Source organism: Hylobates moloch, unplaced genomic scaffold, assembly GCF_009828535.3.
Source record: "Hylobates moloch isolate HMO894 unplaced genomic scaffold, HMol_V3 SCAFFOLD_5, whole genome shotgun sequence".
Taxonomy (NCBI): Eukaryota; Metazoa; Chordata; class Mammalia; order Primates; family Hylobatidae; genus Hylobates; species Hylobates moloch.
This window is the reverse complement of record NW_026652280.1, coordinates 6,907,928-6,930,228: the sequence shown is the minus strand read 5'-3', so window position 1 is coordinate 6,930,228 and position 22,301 is coordinate 6,907,928. Positions and strand designations below refer to the sequence as shown.

General features: G+C 35.1%; 1 long non-coding RNA gene across 1 annotated transcript in view; it reads right to left on the bottom strand.

Moving 5' to 3' along the window:
* LOC131383626 (uncharacterized) overlaps window positions 1–22,301 on the bottom strand; it is a 189,401-nt gene that overhangs the window by 119,667 nt on the left and 47,433 nt on the right. Inside the window, exon 2 of the long non-coding RNA XR_009213789.1 lies at window positions 5,632–5,702. This is a non-coding gene — a long non-coding RNA (uncharacterized LOC131383626). The remainder of the gene's footprint in view (window positions 1–5,631; window positions 5,703–22,301) is intronic.

Sequence of the window (22,301 nt, the reverse complement as noted above, 5' to 3'; positions counted from 1 at the left end):
ACAACAGCTGACAGGTGGGCACAGCACCCCAGGTGCACCGACATAATTCATAATACCATATCTTGGATTTGCTTCTATTCAGTCTACATTTTATAACTTGTTTTGGTTCTTGAAACTACTACTAAAATGGTGTGGTAAGCAGTTTTAATGTTGTTAGATGATTGTTATTTCTATTAACATCAGGCATTGGATTTTTTTTTTGTTTTAAGGTTTGCATTGTTCTTGCTTGCTGTTTTTCTCTCTCCCACCCATCTTATTATACAGTAGGGAATGGATCATTCAGCACACTAGGCATTCAGGAAGAATAGAGCCTGATTATTTGGGTTTGTTTATTTACATTTTCAATTATTTTTTTTAAAGAACAGAATCATTTATTTTAATGCTTAGACTAATTATTTGACTCAATGATTAAGCGTGCATTTGCTGGTGAGGCTTCCAGAGATTTAAGCAGCTGTGAAAGAACTCACACAATCCCAGACTGGAAAAGTAAAGGAGTTTTTACTTCATATGGGGGCTTTGGAATCTGGAGTCTAGCTGCTGCTCTTTTGTCCATTTGTATAGAGTCCTAAACAGGACTCCCTAATCATCAGCTGATCACAATAGAAGGGTTTTGATGCTCAAGCTCTTGCTTATCATCCATCATCTAAAAACTAGATAATATTGCATGAGTAAAATGTAAAACATCGATTCACCTGCACCAAAAGGACTGTTAGTTCAATTAAAATATATAAATCTTAAATAAAAATAATTAGTTAGAATGTTACAATATATTTTAGATAACATAAAGGACCTTTCTTTTAAATGTCCTCTGTGTATACTGCATAGTCTATTAAGAGCACGTCCAGATATTTTTCACTTTCCTGACTTTCTGATATGCTTCCCGTGGAGAGATTTGTACAAATCTTTGTAATAAAAATTGCCAATCAATTGCGGCCAATCCAATTACAAAACAAGGAGGAGATCAATCAAAAGCTTTGTTGCAATGAATATTAATATATGTGTGTGTGAGTGTGCGTGTGTGTGTGTGCATGTGCACACACATACACCTTCATTACCAAAAAAAGGTTAAAACTGGATGAAAAAATGACTTGAAAGCCATCTAGAATCTGCATGTTCCAAGGACAGGAAGGTGCCCATCTACCAGCCTCCATTTTACTTCCTCCGTTATTTGTCTTCTCCTGGAGCACTGCTATCAGTATGTAAAACATGCTCCACCTTCTACTGCATTAAAGTACCCTTGACCCCACATCTCTTTTCACAGTCAACCTATTTCCCTTTTCCCCTTACAGAACAATTTGTCCACACACAGATGATGTCCACTTCTTTTTTTTAAATTCTCTCTTCATTCATCACTGACCCAGTTGCTGAACTTTGCATTTTACAGAAACCCTGTCTTCAAGTTCCATTATCTCTCTGCTACTCATATCACTGCCTTTTGTTAGTTGTCTTGTTTCTCAGACTCTCAGTACCATCTCTTACTTGAAAAGATCTTGCCTTCTGAAAGATTACATTTTGCTGTATTTCCTTTCCTTTTGAATTTCCTTCTATATACTCCTTTTAGTCTCTTAGAAGACTGTTATCAAACCAATCTTACGAAACTCTAAATATTAGAGTCTCCCAAATTTTATTCTGAGATTTCTCCTCTTTTCTACACACATTTTTATTTAAGCCAATACTATTGCTATGCGTGGCTTTAAAGACTACACGACGATGTGCTAAACATTCCCAAAATACCTACCTGGCATTTCCAGAGCAGTGTTTAAAAGGAATCTTACATTTAATTTATCCAAAACATAAAATTCTCTCGGTTCCACCTCTCCTAATCCCTACACACCTGACTTTTCTTGGCACCTCATTTTGAATAAGCGGTGGCCTCATTTTGCTCCACTCCTAAACCTATGAATCTAGATTCTTCCCTACATCTCTCATACCCAATTGAGTAACAAATTTTATTCCCTTTCTCTCCATCTTCACTACCACTAACTGTAGGTAAAACTACCATAATCTTCCTCACTGACCCATACCTCACCTTTGCAATGGTCTCTCTTTGCAATGGTCTCTCTTTGCTTTCCTTCCTGCCCATTAAAAACCATTCCTTGTATGGCACCAAGTACACTTTCTATTGCATTTTTTGTGTGTGTGTGCTTTCCTTTACACAAATGGAACCTAAGCTTCTCAGAGCATGCAAATCCCTACTGTAGTGTCACAATTTCATGCTCCCCTCTTTGTTCCCTGTGCTCTGGATAATTTTTCATTCTTAAAAATAGAAGAAAAAAAAGGAACATACAAAAAGCATATTTATTCCTCTAAAATTAACACACAAAAACACATTTCTTCTTCTAAGATTTTGTAGTTACTGTTCTTGGCCTTCCTTTTCCTAAAATCTTCTCATGACCTACTCTTCTAATTATCTTATGTCTCAGCTCAAATTGTAGCCCTGGATGATGTGTAATCTTCTTCCTCAAGTACGAATGCATTTTCTTTTTGTCTGGCAAGCTACAATCTAAAAGAACAATAATTCTCACCTCCGAACCGACAGTGGCAGAAAATCTGGGATCAGCAAATATGATGGACTGCTAGAAGGTGGAACATGGAAAACACACATCACTCCCTTCTCCACGGCTGCTGGCATCTCACTGGACTCATATAGGGAAGACTCCTTGCTGGCATGGCAGGGAGTCTCTGTGCTTTGTCCTAACTGTGCCGTTTAGCAAAACTCCCTTGTGGTTTCTGCCTGTGGCTCTGGCTGTCCATTTCAGGGGATCCTTCCTTGCCTTCACTTTCCTTGGCCACAGCACACAAGGGAACTTCAGAGGATAGCGGCTTTGAACCCCCCCTCTTGGTGAGAGTTTCAGAACATGGGAATTATTTTAAGGGATTAAGAGTCATGGACAGTTGCAAACCAGGTTTAGGGGTGCTTTGGCAGTACTTAACCTTACGAGAATCTAGCAAGCTGTGGGTCTGATTGGTTTCAGTCTGTTTCAAGTATCAAATATTATTCAGATCATCATAACAAAAGATCACATCTAGATCTAATTGTATAGGTGTCTTTCATTTAGCTTCCGTGCTCTGTGGTATCACCCTCTTTCAAATTCAGGCGAGTTCCTAGTGGGTAATTGAAACAATGGGTTTAGATGAATAGGCAACACCCTTAATCTCAGTGTTGCCAGCAGGCTAACTTTCATCTCCTGCTATGGCTGCCACTTCACAGCCTGCTTCAGTGCGGGGCATAAAACAGTTGGCTCTTTACACTGTATAAGGTTCCAAGTTATGTGACTATCAGCAAACCTACATTGTAATACGTTATATTGCTTTGAAAGCCAAGTTTTGTAAGAGTAGACATTTTTCTTGTTTGTTTATTGATTTATACCAGTTGCTTAGAATAATGCCTGTATAGAGGAAGTGCAGAGTACACGTACGTTGAGTAAATGAATAAGTAAGCAAATGTATAATCCATGTAATTTATTAAAAATGCCACATGTTTTTATGGATGCATTAATATGTAGTAACATTACAATATATACGCTGGGATGACAAGTAGCAGCTTAACAAGTGGCTAGCCACTGTGGAAGATAGAGGAAAAAAAATTTGGGGAGATGGAGTTTTAGTTATGTCTGTAGCTGTTTATAATTCATTGAAAAATTCATTTTTCATGGCTAATATTTCAGTTCATTGAAAATAATGTTTAAAGCAAATATGGGAAATGTGAAAATATTAATATTTATTATGTGTAGGTACCAGGTAACTTCACATACCTTTTCCTTTTTCTTTTTTGAGACAGTCCCATTTTAATCTTTTCATAAACAGTATTATTAAAGGTTAATTGACATAACTGCATTTATTTAAAAATACAGTTGATAAACTTTGACATATGAATATACTTGTTCCATCATTGCCACAACAAGGATAATGAACATTTACATTCACTCAAAAGCTTCCTGCTGCTCTTTATTCCCCTTTTTTCATATATTTTGTATCAGGTTAAAATAGTTTATTATTAAAAGTTTTAAATTAATTTAAAACAACAAAAACAGATTCCATAAATATGTGAAATTAAAGTGCTAGAAACCTACCTCTGCCCCCACTGAACATTTGTAAGTGGAGCTGCTCCAGTTTTATGAGGACGTCAGGTATTATTGAGGCCTCAATACCACACGGAAGATGCAAAACTACTGTATGATGTTCTTCCCTTCCTTTTTATCTATTGCTGCCTGTCTCTCTTTGGGTCATTGCCTTGTCCCTACATATGGAAGGTAGCTTGAGAATCATTGCAGACTGGACTTTGCACCCAAGACTACTCTTCCTATTTGGACCCTGACTTGGTTTTTCTGGAGTTAACCTTCAAAAAATTCCCTTACGTTTTTACTCTTTCAGGTATTTTAGACATGTATAGTTTCTGTATTTGACACTACGCTCAATTTTCCCAAAATACAAAACCTGAGACGAAAACTTGTAGGCAGGTATATTATCAGGAGATAGGGAAACTTGGAGTCTGGAAGGAGAGACAGCCCAGCCCAGCATACTTTGCTGAACAGCAGGCAATGGGCTCCGTGTTGCTAGCACCTTATGCATCAGCCCAGTAGTGTGAAATTCTCCACTCCTGCTATGGGGCTGAAGATGCTCCCCCAGACATCTCATCAAATGCACAGTGGAAGCCAAGGAGATCCAGGGCAGAACCAAGAGATACACAGCGTAGGTGAGACCAGAGTCTCTGGGCCTGCAAAGGTGATTATGGCAGCACCAGCCACAGGGAAGGTGACTGCGGAGATAAACATAGTCCAGAGTGGATATTTGGCTCCTTTGAGAATGTGATTATATTTTGTTATTTCATAAACAAACCGATTGGACACCTACTAAATGATGACATAATTTTTTATCACCTTCTAGGGACTGGCATGTTATTTTTGCCCATTATAGGCAACCGATATTTATATTATTCTAGCTAACATCATTTCTTATTACATGAATAGCATGTCTAGATAATTTAATCTTTCTAATGTTTATTAAAATATTAGATGATTGAGTTCAATTAAATTATAATAATCACTTACCATCAAAAAGGAAGTATATTAGCAATAAGTAAATAGATAAATAAATAAATTGATTATTTGAGTGACAAAAGTAATTACAACCACAAAATACTAGTAAGAGCAAACACCAATATGAAGATTTGTGCTAAGCACTATCCTAAGATCTTATATCAGTTAAGTCATTTTATACTAATGATAATATTTAAGTTGTGTTAACGTCGCTGTTTTCAAGATGAGCAAACTGAAGTGCAGACTGATTTGTAACTAGTATCTTATGAAGAAATAAAATGGAGTAATTTATAAGCCTTTACACCATTTTTTCTTTTCTTTTTCTTTAGAGAACAGCAGATACTGGTGCTTAAAAAGTGGACACAGGCTGGATTCATATCCTGACCTTGCCCTAGCTGGGATTCATATCTTGACTAGCTCTGCAATTTTGAATACGTTGTTATTAATTTCTTTAAAAATACTGTTAAAATTACATGTGAATATGAATAACATATTTTATAATAAAATAGCTACATTGCCCCAAACAAATAAATGTGCAAGAAAACTGACACTGTTTTATGTGTTTTGCAAGTATGCTTAATGTCGGACTTACGTGACAAAAGACAGCTGGAATCGTATCAGCTCCTGCTTCTGCACTGCTTTGAGATGATACATCACTGATCTCTAGAAAATAATGCCAGTAAACAAATGTGAGAGAACGCCACTAAACAGTCATTATAAAAATGACTCTGAGCTCACGAGCCCCCTGAAAGTATGTCAGGGGCCCTCTGAGAAATCCCCACAACCCACTCTGCTAATGGCTGCTAAAAATGCCAACATTGATAATCAATTGAAACAATTCACTCCAAAGTAAAATTGTCTCATAAAACACTCCTAAGGTATTATTTAGACAAATCCAACAACTGATTGGCTACATTTATCAATTTTCCAGTGACTTACATATATGTATGTATTTACATTTTTATAAAGATTTAATGCAGCCCATCTGATTTTAAAAAAACTAATTTAAAAGTTTAGTAATATTTTTGGAAGAAAGAATTCTTTTCATTGGATAGCAAAATACCAAAGCAAGAAAGTTTCCAAATGCTTTCAGAATTCCATAATACTTAGTTAACCAATTACACAAAAACACTCAGATATTTCTTTGGCCATGGAGCAGAAGGAAGGTGGGTGTCAGAATTTTGTGTCTCATAATGCTTGTGCAATAGTTCATTAGGTTCTACATGTGAGAACAAAATAAACTCTTATTAAAGGTCAATTCCTGGGTACAGGCCTCAGGTTCTTTTTCTTTCCTGCTCTTCGGAGAGAACATAAGGAGCCCCATTTGTAAACCTACATCGTATTCCAAGTATTACGTATTTTCTTATGATTTTGCTTACTTTCTGTTTAAATAATATATAAGATATTCATTTAACTTTTTGTGTATATGTTTCTTTCTCTTAAAATGCATAACAATTCAGAGTAAAGATATTTTTCATACAATCCTACTTAGAGGTGGGGACATTTTTTTGGTTGTTATTGGTTGTAGTTAACAGCCCCATCTCTAATTGTCAACCACTATTAATTGAAAAACAGTTAATCTCGCCCTACCATGTTTCATTCAGTCAATATTTCCGAACTCATTTTAGTTCTGAATCATTTAAGCAGACAGTCTCCTCTCGGTGTTGTTTTGCCTGAATTCTAAAACAAGGAAGCTGGAAAGCTCTGCCTGCATTCCAGGTTAATTAATCCTCGATAGAACCAATTATACATTAAACCACATTATCTGTACATGAAGAAATCTCAGATTCCCTCTATAGCCTAAATTCCACTTAATGCTTTTCTCATTCTCAACAGTATCCTAAAATCCTATATGCCACAATTCTCTTGGTGATCATACACCGCAATACTGCGTTCCTCACACCTGCCCCTCTAAATAAAAAACTGATTGTAAACATTCTTCTCATGCTGTCCTACTGGAACTCAACGTTCATGTTCCCATGATTTCCTCAAACATTTTCTCTTCTGTTTTCTCTATCTTTTCAATAATTTGGTAAATATTGCTAATTAATTTTGTTAAAATTTGTTTTGTAACATACATCACTTTCTACCTTGCAGTATAGTCTCTGTGTAGTTATATTATTGATTACAATGCCAGATTTATAACAGAGTTATTTTACTTTTTTGTTTTCTGATTTATTTTGTTCTTTTGTCTAGGAATTAATCAATATTTGTTGACATAAATACCTCACTCAAAATATATATGTCAAAAATAGGCTACAAAATATGCTTTGTTTTGGTACAGAGTAAATTTTGAGAAGGAAACTATTTTCACTAGATCTGTAAATATTAAAAATATTCATAAGGTATAAAACAATCAGTGATATGCCACATAAAGTGTGTTTGCTTCTTCAGAAACCAAACGAAAGTGAATGGAATTCATGTTCAAATGCAAAGCATCCCATAAGCTGTAGTACAAACTGTCCCACATAACATCTGCCGAAGTCCTTCCTATATCTAATGCTTATATTAATTAATTGCCAATGGTTATTATTATTGAAATAATAACAAATTGTGAATGTAATTGTGAATCATTTTCAGATATAATACTATTTTGCTCATTTTTGCTTTTTCTGAGAATTATAAACTTTCAATGTTCAATTAAGAAGAGTTGGAAAATCCAGACAAATGACTTCAGAATAAATTGAAAATACTAGCAAATAATGACTGCCAATAAAGAAAAAAGATAAAAGATAACTCTACACAGAAATGCTTTTTAACTTTTTTAAAATTTTTTTTAGACAAAGTCTCGCTCTGTCACCCAGGCTGGAGTGCAGTGGCACAATCTTGACTCACTGCAACTTCCACCTCCTGGGTTCAAGTGTTCAAGTGATTCTCCTGCCTCAATCTCCAGAGTAGCTGGGATTACAGGCACCTGCCACCACATCTGGCTAATTTTTGTAGCTTTAGTAAAGATGAGTTTTCATCATGTTGGCCAGGCTGGTCTCGAACTCCTGACCTCAAGTGATTTGGCTGCCTTGTCCTCCCAAATTGCTGGGATTACAGGTGTGAGCCACTGCACCTGGCCAATACTTTTCAACTTTTAAGGAACAGATAATACCAAAAGATTTATTAAATTTGTATGTTCGAAGATACCTTAAAGACATAAGAATTATTTGAAGAATGTAATCATAATAGATTTTTTTTTTGGGGGGAACAGAGTCTTGCTTGTTGTCCAGGCTGGAGTGCAGTGATGCAATCTCGGCTCACTGCAACTTCCGCATCCCAGGTTCAAGAGATTCTCCTGCCTCAGCCTCCCAATTAGCTGGGACTACAGACGCATACCACTATGCCTGGCTAATTTTTTGTATTTTTAGCAGAGATGAGGTTTCACCGCATTAGCCAGGATGGTCTTGATCTCCTGACCTTGAGATCTGCCCGCCTCGGCCTCCCACAGTACTGGGATTATAGGCGTGAGCCACTGTGCCTGGCCGATAATAGAATTTTTAAGAAATCTTTATAGAAGATTAAAAAATTTCTTCTTACAGAAAAAAGCTCTATTTTGATTATTCTATAGAATTTATTGAAATGCAACGTGTATATTAAATCATAGATCTTTCATTAATATGAAACAAGCTGACAGCATTATTCTTAGTAAAAAGCTAGCAGAATTCTAGTCACATTTTAATAAGTGAGTTATTTTTGCTGCTTCTGTTCATAAATAATAATAAACGAGTAATAGAGAAAATAATCATCATGTAATTTTCATTTCACAGGCATTATGCTTAGCATTTCTTACGAGTCTTTTTTTTTTGAGCCTGCATCATTGTAGCTGCTAGGGATTCATCACTCAAGAAAATGTGGCACATATACACCACGGAATACCATGCAGCCATAAAAAACCATGAGTTTATGTCCTTTGTAGGGACATGGATGAAGCTGGAAATCATCATTCTCAGCAAACTATCGCAAGGACAAAAAACCAAACACCACATGGGACAGCTTTAGGAGATATACCTAATGCTAAATGACGAGTTACTGGGTGCAGCACACCAACATGGCACATGTATACATATGTAACAAACCTGCACATTGTAAAGTATAATAAAAAAATAAAAATAAAGTAAAAAAATAAAAATAAATAAATAAATAAGAGATAAAAATAACTGCCCTGTGGAGTTTCCCACAGGCCCATTAGGGAGTTATTATGTAGTGGCCACATTTTACAGATGAGGAAACAGACTTAAAAAGGCTAATTTTCTCAAAGTTACAAGGTAAGTGGCAGAAGTGATTCAAACCTCAGGCTGTTTAGTTCCAGGGTCCATTTTCTTATTTATGCCCTTTATTACAGTTCCTCCATTCTTTATAAATTTGTACTGAATTCTTCAGGCAGGGAAAAATAACATATCCAAACTTTGCAAAGCAGCCCATGAAAGCAGGAATTTGTCTTATTTAATACTGATTTTATTTACTCCCATGGGAGGAAAACAAAACCCAATAGAAAGAAGACCCAGGTTTCCCAAGAGACAGGCTGAGAAACACGTTAAAGACAAAAAGAAACAGCTGCAGGGCCGTGTTTCCCACGAAAAGACCACCACTCTACAAGTTCTTCACTTTAATCCTAAGGAGGAGTACCAGTAGGAAAATGCTGTCAGTAATTTACCTCATAAATTGTGTGTATTTCCTGAGAGCCATAGGAACCAAATCAAAGTGGATGGAATCAGTCTTCAAATGCAAAGCATCCCATAAGCTGTAGGACAGACTGCACCACACCACACCCTCTGAAGTTCTTCCTATGTCTAATGCATATATTCATTAATTCCCAATGGTTTTCAAAGAAAAATGGAAATTTCTGGATTGGCAAATTTGACAGTACTTTTTAGGTCATAATGAGAAGACTCCCTACTTGGGAGAAAGAATAGTTACCTCCAGCTGCCTGCCCTTTTTTACTTTCTTAGAGTCAGCTTCCTAGCATGCAGACGCTAATGAAAACTTTGGCTGGGAAGTCTGGGCCGATGATGAGCGGAGGACGTTTTCTCCAGTGATGCTTATGCTCACTGTGTGCAATGAACAAGCCTTTCCTCTCTGTGGGGTTTAGAACTAAAACCACCTCTCGCTCGAGCTAAAGAACTTGGTAGAGTCCAGCCTAGATCATTGAGTTTTTACTCGAAGGCCAGACCATAATAGCAAAGAAGATTATGTATGGCTGAATCTTCTAATCTTATATTGCTCACTTTAGGAACTTTCAGAGGTAGATAGGGGACTCAGGACAAGATTCTGGCCTTGCTGCCATCCTCTAGGTAATATTACCATTCCATCAACACATTTATTTATGAAAATAAAAAAGAATGATTACATTCAGACATTTGTATAGGTTAGTATTTCATTTGATTTAAGTTGTATATTTCACTCACCTTCTCATGAACTCCAAATTAGGCTACTAAACCAATCTTCCCACCTCCATGAGCTCCCCACACTCTCTATCTTCAATTGCTTTATGTTACCTACAGAATACATCTCCAAATCCTTAGTCTAATGTTTGACCATTTCAAATACGGTCCTGACCTCCCTTTATGTCATCTCCATCTATCATTGTATTCAGCAAAAACGATTTTATTTTTGTTTCTCAACTATATCTATAGGTATACCATGCTTCTTTTCCTTTGCTTAAATTGTTATCTTGATTTGGTATATTCAATCATTCCTCTCTTTTCATCTTGTTCTACACATAATCCAAGTCTCAGTTTTACCACTGTCATATTCAAACTAGCCTCATTCTCTGGTTCTTGAAATGTCTTTTATTCATTTGATACTTAATTATAAGTTTTCTTATGTTATTTTAGTGCATATGCATCATAACGCTACATACACTGTGAAATTTGGAGGTTAGGTATGCTATCTTAAATTTACTTATATTCCCTGAATGTTGGATAGTGCTTTGAATATATTAGGCCTCCTTATTTTTTGTTAAAATACATACATATATATATATATATATATATACACACACACATATATGTGTGTGTATATGTATGTATTATATGAAATACGATTCTGTGAAATACAAATTGTATAGGTGATGGTTTCTTAAAAATACCTAGCAGTTAATATGACATTTAAACAAAGGAAAATTTCTGGTGGTGCTATCAGTATTTCAAGAAAAGAGGGAATTTCTATTTATTTGAATGATCCAGATAGTCACAGAAAATTCAACTTTCAAAAACCAAAGTGAGTGATCTTTCAGATGAGATATCAAAAAAATAAATGCCAATCGTCCAGAAGGGGACTGAATTTAAAAGTTTGGGTTGCCAAGCAGAATGTGGTATTTTCACAGAAATCTCACCAAGCATGTCCTTCATGATGCATGCCACTAATTAGGCATCTGTGAGCACCTTATGGTTGATGAATTAAGAAAAAAAAAAACCCTCTCTTTCTTACAAAAAATACACCCACAACTTCTAAAGAAAAAATATTTATGTCTGAACGTTTCAGGATAGTAACAGTAATGAATTGTCACAGTAATGATTGCTGTTTCTGTGAATTATCGAAGTCCATTGTAATCAGTAACGGTATCTGACGTTTTCTAAATGCCTAATATTGTTCTCAGTATGAGAATGAATGCCAAAAACTCCCTATCTACAAGAAGGATGCTAGTATTATTCTTAGAAGGTCCCAAAGCTAGTATTTGACAGAGTTGGGGTTTGAACCAAGGGAATCTGTTTGCAGTTTCTGTGCTTCTAACCACTGTACTATTCACTGTAGGAAGGCAATTTTATTAAACAGAAAATTTTTGGCAGAGAGATGAATCTTAGGCTTGAAAACTAAGGTAACATGAACAATTTCAAGAATACATACTAACCTTAGAACTAATAGGACCCAGGCCTGGCGCAGTGGCTCATGCCTGTAATCCCAGCACTTTGGGAGGCAAAGGTGAGTGGATCACCTGAGGTCAGGAGTTCGAGACCAGCCTGGACAACATGGCAAAACCCTGTCTCTACTAAAAATACAAAAAATACCCGGATGTGGTGGCATGTGCCTGTAATCCCAGCTAATCCAGAAGCTGAGGCAGGAGAATCACTTGAACCCAGGAGGCAGAGGTTGCAGTGAGCTTAGATCACGCCATTTTACTCCAGCCTGGGTGATAAGAAACAAAACAAACAAAGAAAAAAAAAAAAAAGGACCCAGTGAACTGTAAACATACTAAGTAGGTGACTAATAAAATTTCTGTAAGCAAGACTGTTCTTTATGTGAGCAGTATAATATTTCATGAGAGCAGTGAAACATTTAAAGTTCTTATGTTTTATTTTATGAATAGAGTATATCATAAAGCTTGTAATTTAAGACAAAAAAGATAAAATCAAGTTTATTGCATTTAACAAGCACTTATAATGTACAAAACACGGAAGTTAGTATTTCATGGATTATTTTACCTAATTCTTGCCATGCTTTAAGAGGTGCTTATTACAATGAAGTCATATTTTATGCAAATTTTATGTTTTAGAAAAACTTTTCATTGAGTTATAACACATTAGACAATGAAATTATTGTATGCCCTCTTAGATACTCATGCATTACATAGTTGCTGAACTAAGCTGATGTAATGCACCCATAGTTTTATGGGTAATGGTAGTTTACTGTTTCTTACTATCTTAGAATATTGCATTGAATACATTTACTATAATTTATTAATTCCTTCTAATAGTTATGATAGTTATGAACCATTTAGTTGTAGGCTATTATGAATAATGCTGCTGTGAAGGATTTGTACATGTTTTTTTAAAGCATGTATATAAGCATTTGGGAGGGCATATACCTAGTAGTGTAATTTCTGACTTATAGGAATATATATATATATATATATATACACACTCCTGTAACTCTATACACATATATATACATATATATACATACACATATATGTGTGTGTGCGTGTGTGTGTGTGTGTATCTTCAATTAGTAGAGTTTACAGGAGTAAACAATTTAGTACAGTTACAGGACTATATCTATACCTCTGTCTATATCTATATTCAATTCAGTTGACTTTGACAGCTGGTTTCCAAAGCAACTATGTAAACTTGCAATCCCATCATCAGTGTACAGGCCTTCCAAATTCTTCACATCCTTCCCAAATGCTTACTATTTTCCATTTTGTTTTCAAGTACTGTGTCTTACAAGCACAGTACTCCCTTGTGTTAGAAAGTAGTATGTTCAGCTTTTTAATTCTCTTTTGGTTAAGAGGGCAGTGGATAAATGTTCTCTGGTATTCTTGTTCACTTGTATAAAGTTCTGACTGCCAGTTGCTCTGACAACAAGTGACAAGGCAGAATTATTTAAAGCATTATTGAATTATGTATAATTTGAATTATAATAAAACACATATCGAATTATATAGTATTGAATTCGTTAATGTCCTGAAGGCTAGCAGATTGACAGTTGCATATTCGGCATGCTTTGCGTTTTGAATTTTATCTTTCATTGCAGATTTATTTCACAATATACAAAAAATTTTGTAAACATCAAGTTTATGAATAAAGAACCATTTCAAAAATTAAAAAAGGTAAGTAATATATTCAGCTTTTTGATTCAGATGTTGACTGATGGATTCTTTGAAAAGTGAGGGTTCCATTAAGATTGTCCTGGAGACTCTGATTTGGCAGCATTTGGTGGGACCCACAGATAAACAGGGACATTCATCAGATCCTTTGTTCCCCAAATTCAAAAGCCTTGTCAATCTATTGCCAGGAATGTCTCTTAAGAAAAATCTGACCTCTGTCTAATTTCATTGAGTCCTAGTTGTTGAATTTATTTTGCTGTCTAAGAATATGTTGATTATACTTTTTGGTCCAAATGTGCACTGTCTGGTAAAGATGATTATTAACCTATTTGGCCTTCTGCTGCTCTCTTGGTTCTCAAAGTAAGTTTGTCTATTTATATTGTCTCATCTCACATGCTCTTGTTTTCTTCCTGAAACTCTTCTGTCTGTTGGCATGTATAAACCGAAAAGACTCATGACTTATGTGTTCATCATGTGTTATTCATGATAGCAGAGATATGGAATCAACTCAGGTGCCCATCAGTGGAGGACCGGATAGGGAAAACGTTGTGCATATACACGAGGGAATACTATGCAGCCATAAACAAGAATGAAATCATGTCCTTTACAGCAATGTGAATGGAGCTGGAGGCCATAATCCTAAATGAATTAACACAGGAACAGAAAACTAAATACTACGTGTTCTCACTTATAAGTGGGAGCTGAATATTGAGCACACATGGACATAAATATGGGAACAGTAGACACTGTGGACTACTAGAGGGTGGAGGGAGAAAACAGGGTCGAGTGAAAAACTCCTAATCGGGTACTATGTTCGCTCTCTGGGTGATGGAATTAGTACCCAAAACCTCAGCATCCTGGAATATTGCCATGTAACAAAATGGCATATGTACCCCCATATCTAAAATAAAAGTTGAAATTTTTTTAAAAAAACAACAACAAAAAAGTGTTCTATGAGAAACAAATGACAGCATAGGCCCAATAAATCTCCTATCCAAGCGAACTCCAATAACTAATGGTTATGAGTCCATGTGAGGCAATCAAATTATGCATTGGTAATTGGTTAGATGTTGGCTTGGGTTCCTTATGAAATCTATGAATTTTTTTTCTTTTTTCTTTGCTACCTTTACAATTTTCTCTTTACCATTAATTTTCAACATTTTAAATATAATGCACTTTAACACTACCCAGGTTTCTCTGAACTTATCTGTGGTTTTCTACTTTTTGTTATACTTAGAAATTATCACACATTATATCTTCACATATTTCCTTATCCATCTTCTTTCTCATCTCCTTCTAGAGTTTCAATTTATACCTATGTTTGATTATTTAATATTATTTTACAATTTGTGAATACTCTGCCTTTTTTCTCCTTTATTCTCTGTTTTCTGGCTTGGGTAATTTCTTTAAGGTTTATATTCAAGTTTACTAATCCTTTCTTTAGCTGTGTCTAGTCTGATGTTATTAGGAACATCATTAGTTGTGTCCAGCAAATGTTTCAAAAACTTTCCCTATCTCTTTTGCCACATGACTTTTTTCACTTCTAGATTATCAGTGTCACTCATTCATAATTTTAGTGCTACTGCTGAAATCTGTTAATGCATGTTGTCCAATTCTCCACTAAAGCTTTTAACATACTTTCATATTTATTTTAAATCTCTCTCTGTTTCCAAGACCTGAGTCATCACTCAGTCTAATTTATTGATTCTTGTCTCACTGCAGGGGGGATGTTTTTGTTTGGTATAGATTTTCTTCTTCCCAGAGTAACACTGTATAATTGACCTGATTCAAGGCTGAGTGACAGTTTGGGTAATTTTAGCCTAACTTCAAATTACCTCTCTATCAAAGGTGTACCCCAACAAAGTTTTCAAGTCACAGCCTGTTGTGATCAATATTGTCTCCACCCCAGCAGAGTCTTGCACTCTCGTGTTTTCCTCCTTCCCACAATGAGACTGATGAGTAGTTCCCTTTATATTTCAGGAGTTTTCAGCAAAGCTCTTTAGGCTGTCACCCCAGACAGCCTCAGGATTCAGTAAATGTCTAGAAAGGAAAATTGACCATGTTTTTGAGGCCATTCTTGCAAATGCCCTATGGGTTTCTCTTCCCTCCAACAGCAGTTTTCTTCCTAAAAGATGACTGTAATGACAGTCTCTTACCCATGCCCAGAACTGTCAAATATGCACAAGAACAAATCAACAAAAAAAGAATAATCAGCAAAATGTCTGCTTAATCCATTGGGTTCTCTTTTCTTTGAATTTTTAGCTACTCTTGTTCTTGTTATTTGACCACTCTCTGATGCCTTTAATGAAATCATTTTTGCCTTTTATTTATCAAAGTTTTCAAGTTTTTGTCACCAAGAACATTGGTCTGGCATAAACTACCCAATCCTCTCTTGATACAGAAATCCATAATGCTATTTTGAAATAGGGTGACATTAATGGTCTCATTTATGTGAGAAAATTGTACTAATCGTAATATGATCCCCCAGATTTTGAAGCCTTAACAATGTTATATAATTTACAATTTGGTCTACCTTCCTTGGAAGTTGTAATTTTTGTTTATGTTCTTGCCATAAAATTGTGCTTTTAAAATTAGGAATCAAAAATTTTTGGACCAGCTGCTTATTTGCATACTATCTAGTTAGGATTTTGGTTTTTATTATCACTGTTAGTATTTAAATTGTTTTAATTTATATAAGATGCCATCTAAATGTTTTTGTTCAGTTTATAGTTCTAGTGTTAAAATTTACACTTCAAAATTGGACCAGAAGTTGTATTAATAAATTACAACAAGATGGTGGAACAATCTTCATACTCTTTTCCGTTGTTTTATAAGAGAATTTAAAGAAGTATATTAGATATAACGTCAAAAATAGAAGACAGTATTAAAGTAAGACATGCATCATGTTTATCGATTTATGCATTCTGTTAATTTTCTTATTTCCAACACTCTGTGTTTCCTTAAAGATCAGTGTAGAGCTACATGAATTTTGAATTATATACTATATAAATATGTACTACAGAAGAAAATTAACTTGGTAAAATGCCAGCCAACAAATGATAGACTCCAAAATACTTTTAATCATGGTGTACCAGCTTTCTAGGCATATTCACAGTTGTGTTCCCTTCACGTACTCGACAGAAATTTACTGAGCATCTACAATATTCCAGAAGCAATTTTGTATCTAGGGATGCAAAGACAACTAGGGCACACCTCCTGCCTTCATTGAGCCAGGAGGCTATTAGAGAAATTCGAGCGTAATAAGATGTGAAGATGTGACAGTGCTCAAAACAACATTAAATAAAAAAGGAGATACTTGGATTTTTTTCCAGAAATTATTTTGTGGGACTTGGAAATCAATCAACATTGCTGCAGAGGTGAAAACTGTTACATTATAAAATGATTGAAACTATTTAAAAGATTAAACATGATTACTCATTTTTTAGCACTAAAACAAATTGCCTTTCAGAAAAATATTCTATTTTATTTTTATCATACCAAACCCAGTCCCTTTACATTTAACTCATCAAAACATTGGCATGAGCTCTCACAGAGTGTACTTCATTAATCCCTCTCCCTTTCAATTTGGTCATTCTTCTTTCTCTTCCAGGAAGGGATTTTATACTTTATCCAGCTGAAAAATAGCTACTTATCTTTTAATACTCAGTCTAAAGGTCATTTCCAGGATGATTTTAACTCCATCCCACACAATGGACAATGCAACAGAATTGACTTCACTGTTTTAGCATGTCTACCACTTTATTGCACTAAATTGTTTTCTGCTTTTTCCTCAGTGAGTGTGAAAACTCAATGAGAGAAGGGGAATATCTCCTTCATTTCTGTATTTCTCAGCACATAAAAAGAGTATTTTTTTAATGAAGTATTTTAGTCCTAGATGTATGTCCTAGAGTTTTCTACCTTTCTCTAGGTTTATTATATCAATGTGTGACATAAGGCCTGTATAGAAATGTTTACAGTAACATTGTTTATAAGGCTGGAATGGAGCCACTGTAATTTATGGGGAGGGGAACATAGATACATTTTGGTAGAATCATACAGCAGAATGCTGGGCATCACTGAGAAGGAATGTATTGAGGCTAAATGCATCAACAAGTATGACTATAACACCCGTAACGCCAAAAGCAAGCTACAGAAAATAATCACCATGCAGTGCCATGTCTCTAAAGTACAAATTACAAAATTTTATACAGTTTTATGGGTTTCTACATACTGAGTGAAAGCGTAATATGTTTGGGAATGATGAATACCAGTGGCAGGGTTGTGGTTACTTCTGGATGTGTTGGGGCAGGTGAATGTCATCTAGGAGGGCAAACCAAAGGCTTCAACTGGCAGGTAGTGCTCAGGAATTCATTACTCTACTTTCTATAACTTTACAAATGTTTTTCATGAATATCTAATGTACTGGTTACTTTTATATGTCAACAGGACTAAGTAATGCCCAGATAATGGATAAAACAGCCAGGCACGGTGGCTCATGCCTGTAATCCCAGCACTTTGGGAGGCCGAGACGGATGGATCACCTGAGGTCGGGAGTTCAAGACCAGCCTGACCAACATGGAGAAACCCTGTCTCTACTAAAAATACAAAATTAGCCAGGGTGGTGGCGCATGCCTGTAAACACAGCTACTCGGGAGGCTGAGGCAGGAGAATCACTTGAACCCGGGAGGCAGAGGTTGCGGTGAGCCGAGATTGCGCCATTGCACTCCAGCCTGGGCAAAAAGAGCAAAACTCCATCTCAAAACAATAACAACGTCAAAAAAACATTGTTTCCAGGCATGTCTGTGAAGGCGTTTTCCAGGGAGAGTAGCATTTGAAATAGTAGACTGAATTAGGAAGTTCTGCCCTCACCAGTGCAGGTAGGCATCACCTAATCCATTGAGGGATCAGACACAACAAAAAGGTGAAAGAAGGGCAAATTCACTCTATCTTCTTGACATGGGATGTACATCTTCTCCTGCCAAGGGACACTGGTGCTCCTGGTCCTGGGGCCTTCAGACTTGGACCAGAGTTGACACCACTGGCTCTTCTGGTTCTCAGGCCATCAGTTTTAGACTAGAGCTACATCACCAGCTTTCCTGGGCCCTCAGCTTTCAAACTCAACCTCCATATTTACAGGAGTCAATCCCTAATAATAAATCTTTCTCTCTCTCTTGATGTATCAAGAGATAGAAAGATAGAAATATATATATAATATATATATATAGTGTATGAGTTCTGTAGGTGTGTATCTTGCAGATTCTTTGGGATCTTCTATTTAGATAATCACAGCATCTGCAAATATGAACATTATTATTTTTTTGTTGTTGTTGCCTGATCTGTAAGTCTTTTATTTTCTTCTCTAGCCAGAATTTCCAATATTTCCAACATTTTTGAATAAAAATAATAAAAAAATCCTTCAGTTCTCCCAATAGATCGATCGATCTATTATCTATCTATCTATCTATCTATCATCTTAGTTTTAATTTCAGTGTGCATGTGTTTATTACCAGTTTGTATAAATATAATTGATTTTGTATACACATCTTGTATCATGCAAACTTGCCAAATTTGTGTATGAGTTCTATAAGTGTGTATTGTGTAGGTTCCTTGAGATAATATATTTAGACAATTATGACAACTGTAAATATGAAGGTTTTTTTTTTCTTATTTTATTTTGAGACAGATCCTCACTCTGTCCCCAAGGCTGGAGTGCAGTGGCGTGTTCTAGGCTCACTGCAACCTCCACCTCCAGGGTTCAAGCGGTTCTCCTGCCTCGGCCTCCTGAGAAGCTGGGGTTAGAGGCGCATGCCACCACGGCCGGGTATTTTTTGTATTTTGTTTACAGTAGAGACAGGGTTTCACCATGTTAGTCAGGTTGGTCTTGAACTCCTGACCCCAAGTGATCGGCATGCCTTGGCCTCCCAAAGTGCTAGGATTACAGTCATGAGTCACTGTACCTGGCCCTTATTTTTTCTTTTGTGATCTATATGCCTTTTATTTTCTTCTCTGGCCTTAGTTCACTGGCCAGAATTTTCAGTATTTCCAACATTTTCAAATAAGAGGAGTCAAAATTCCTTGATAGTTTTCCCAATCATAGGGGAAAAACATTTGGTTTTTCAACATAAAATCTGATGCTAGCTGTAGTTTTTTTGTGTTTTTTTTTTTTTTTAAATCAAGCTAAAGAATTTCCTTTATATCATGAGTGAGTTTTAATTTTTCCCAAAGCTTTTTCTGCATCAACTCATATGATCAGGTTAGATGATCATGTTTTCTTTATTACTCTGTTAATATGGTAGACTGCAACAACTGATTTTCAAATTATTGAACTTCTTGCATACTTGCAGTAAACCTACTTGGTCAGAGTTCATACTTCTTTTCATATAGTGATGTATTATATTTGCTAATATTTTATTAGATTTTTAAAATCTACAGTCAAAAGGCACATTAGCCTATAGGGTTTTTTTCATACCTTTTGTCTAGTTTTGGTATCAGGACAAAATAAGCTGCATACATGTGTTTTATCTTCTAGCTTTTGGAAAAATTGTGGAGAATTAGTGTAAATTCTTTAAATATTTGGCAGAATTTTCCAGTGAAACCATCTGGACCTGATTATTTCTTTATTGAGAGTTTTGAAGTTATGAATTAGATTTCCTAAGCAGTGATGGTACTATTAAGATTATTTCATACTGGTAGAGTTGTGGTAGTTTTTGTTTTTCAAGGAATTGGTTCATTTAACTGAGTTGTCAAATTTGTATGTGTAGAATTGTTGGCCGTATTCCTTTTCTATACTTTTGATTTCTGTAGGGTTGATAGTGATACCGCTTGTTTCATTCCTGAAATGGGAAAGTCATGTCTTCTTTCTTGTTTCCTTTTTTAGTATCTTTAGAGGTTTGTCAATCTCATTGATTTTTTTTTTTCAAAGAACCAGTAGTATGTTTCATTGTAGCTCTCTATTTTTTTTCTATTTTCAATTTTATTGATTTATCCTCATCCTTCCTTTTGCTTGTGTTGTATTTATTTTGCTCTCATTTTTGGTTCTTGAGGTAAAAGCTTAGATTATTTGAGATGGTGTCATTTCCTAATATATTTGTTTAGTGCTATGCATTTTTTTCTTAGCACTCTGTGCCTCACAAATTTTCATGTACTATATTTTTCTGAATTTTTCATCCAGTTCAATGTGTTCTTATTCTTATTATTGTTTTCCTTGAGACTGTCTCCTTGACTATGGCTTATTTAGAAGTTTGTAATTTACTTTCTCTGTGTTTGAAGATATTCTTGTATTTTTCTGTGATTGATACTTATATTGGTTTCATTGTGGTCAGAGAAAACACACTGTATAATTTCAATTTTTTAAAATGTGTTAATATTTGTTTATGTCCCTGGATATGGTCTTAGTATATATTTTATGAGCACTTAAAACCAATGAGCTGCTTTTTGATGAAGTATTCTACGAATGCTGATGAACATATATGTATATACATATATATATAGTGCTGTTGAGTTCTTTCATATCCTTGTTGGTTTTTTAAGTCTAGTTATTTTATCAGTTGTTGAGAGATGGTCGTTCAAATTTCTAACTATAATTTTACATTTATGCATTTTTCCTTTTTGTTCTATCAATTTTGTTTCATGTATTTTATGGATCTGTTTTTTGGTGCTTACATGTTTATAATTATCATGTTTCCTTGGGGGATTGATTTTTTATGATTGTAAAATGTTTCTTTTTATCTTTTAATTCAATTTGCTCTGAAATCTAATGTGTCTAATATCAATATAGCTATTTCTTTTTTCTAATTAACATATGCATAATGTATTTTCCATCTTTGTATTTTCAGCCTCATTATATTTAAATTGACTTATCATTGACAGTGTATAGTTGAGTCGTGATTTTTAAAGTTGTACTCTACCAATCTCTGTCATTTAATCAATGCTTTTAGATCACTTACATTTAATATAATTATTGATATGTTAATGTTTAAACCTGACATTTTTATTTCTTTTTTTCCTCTGTATTTCATTTGCTGTTTTCTTTTTTCTGCATTCCTGTGGGTTATTTGAGCCATTTTTAGAATTTTGTTTTAATTTATTAATAGTGTTTTTGAGTGTCTCTCTTTACTGTTAATTTGTAGTCGTTATTAAGTATTGGATTATATGTACACAACTTTTGCTATCTACTAGTGCCATTATTTAATAATAGACATTCCTGAGAGAAGTGTAGGAACTGTTGCGAGTGGGAATTATTTAAAAACTAGTTGCGATAATTTAATAGAATTAAGAAAGTGTAAGTTATCAGATTGAAAGGCCCATTAAATTTACAGCAGAAAGAACAGAACTAAAAATTCAGAGCGTACAAAACAAATACAATGTCTGAAAGGCACCCTGAGAGAAAAAGCAACTGACCTACAAGGGAACAATATTTAGCCTGGTGGACGTTTCATCTGCAATGACCCAGGCAATAAGAGGATGAAATGCATATTTAAAATGCTGAAGAAACATAACTGTCAATCTAGAAATCAATATCCAGCCACATTATAATTCAAGAGTGAGGGCAAGATAAGGACACTGAAAACACACAGGTGAAGAAAGCTCTGTGTGTTCAGTTTAGTGCAACCAAAGTTTAAATTGTGCAAACAAAATTCTGATAGACGAAATTAGTGAAACGTGGATAGTTAAATAATACCTTAATGATTTAGATAAAATCTTCAAACTATCTTATTTATGTACACCCT